Here is a 1,846-nt window from a genome sequence, read left to right on the forward strand (position 1 = left end):
AAAAGTGAAAGTATAATCTCTTCTGACCCTATATGGATGCCCTTAATCACCTTTTCTTCCCTAATTGTGATGGCTAAAACTTCCATTACAATGTTAAAGAGCAATGGAGACAAGGGCACCTTTGCCTGGTTCCTGATCTGAGTGGAGATGATTTCAATTTAACTCCATTCTATACAATATTGGCTGTGGGTTTGCTGTAGATGGCCTCTATCAGTTTAAGAAATGTCTCTTCTATATCAATTTTCATAAGTGTTATGATCATGAAGGGATGCTGGATATTATCAAAAGCTTTTCTGCTTCAGTTGAGAGAGTCATATTGTCTTTGTTTTTGAATTTGTTTTTGTGATGAATTATATTTATAGACTTATGTATGTTGAACCAGCCTTGAGATCCTGGGATAAAACCCACTTGGTCGTGGTGTAAAATTTGTTTGATGTGTTGCTGGATTCTGTTGGTTAGGATCTTGTTGAATATTTTTGCATCAATATACATTAGTGATTTTGGCCTATAATTTTCTTTTCTTGTTGGGTCTTTTTCTGGTTTGAGAATCAAGATGTTTGCTTCATAGAATGTGTTGGGTAGTATTCTGTCTTTTTCTATATTTTGGAAAAGGTTGAGTAATATAGGTACTAGTTCCTCTTTAAAGGGTTGGTAGAATTCTGATGTGAAGCCATCTGGTCCTGGGCTTTTCCTTTTAGGGAGATTTTGTATAGTTGATGCTATTTTAGAACTTGATTTAGGCCTGTTCAGCGTTTCCACTTCATTCTGGCTGAGTCTTGGGAGGTGGCGTGCTTCCAAATAATGGTCAATTTCCTTCAGATTTTCATATTTCTGAGAATAAAATTTCTTGTAATATTCATTGAGGATTTTTTGAATTTCTAGGGGTTTGTTGTTATTTCATCTTTACCATTTCTGATTGATGAGATTAGAGATTTTACTCTTTTTTTCTTGGTTAGATTTGCCAAAGGTTCATCTATTTTATTGACCTTTTCAAAAAACCAACTTTTTCATTTATTGATCTGTTCTATAATCCTTTTGTTTTCTATTTCATTTAATTCTGCTCTAATTTTGGTTATTTCTTTTCTTCTGCTGGGTTTGGGATTGGAATGTTCTTTTTCTAGTTGCTTGAGATGTCCCATTAAGTTGTTAACTTCCTCTCTTTGCATTGTCTTGAGTAAGGCTCGCAGAGCTATAAATTTCCCTCTTAGGACTGCCTTTGCAGTATCCCAGAGGTTCTGACAACTCGTGTCTCCATTGTCATTTTGTTCTAAAAATTTGGTAATTTCCTTCTTGATCTTGTCTCTGACCCATCTGAATGATAATTCAGCATAAGGTTATTTAGCTTCCATGTTTTTGTAGATTCCTGTTGTCACTGAGTTCAACTTTTATTCCATGATGGTCTGAGATGATGCATGGAATAATTTCTATTCTTTTAATTTTACTTAGGTTAGACTTATGGCCTAGGATGTGATTGATTTTGGCGTATGTTCCATGGACTGAAGAGCAAAATGTGTATTCAGTTTTGTTAGGATGAAATGTTGTGTAGATGTCTGTTAGGTCCAAAAGTGAATAGTTAAATCTAAAATTTTCTTGCTAAGCTTCTTATTTGAGGATCTATCCGACACTGCCAAAGGAGTGTTTAAATCTCCGACTATGATAGAGCTGGGAGAGATCAAGTTGCTCATGCCTGTTAGAGTATCTCTTATAAATTGAGGTGCATTCTGGTTGGGTGCATAGATATTGATAATTGAGACCTCATTGTATTGAGTATTGCCCTTAACAAATATAAAGTGGCCATCTTTATCTTTGCTTATTTTTGTTGTTTTAAACCTTAACATATCTGCAA

Source organism: Otolemur garnettii, unplaced genomic scaffold (assembly GCF_000181295.1).
Source record: "Otolemur garnettii isolate 467f Iridium unplaced genomic scaffold, OtoGar3 scaffold00001, whole genome shotgun sequence".
NCBI classification, from domain to species: Eukaryota; Metazoa; Chordata; class Mammalia; order Primates; family Galagidae; genus Otolemur; species Otolemur garnettii.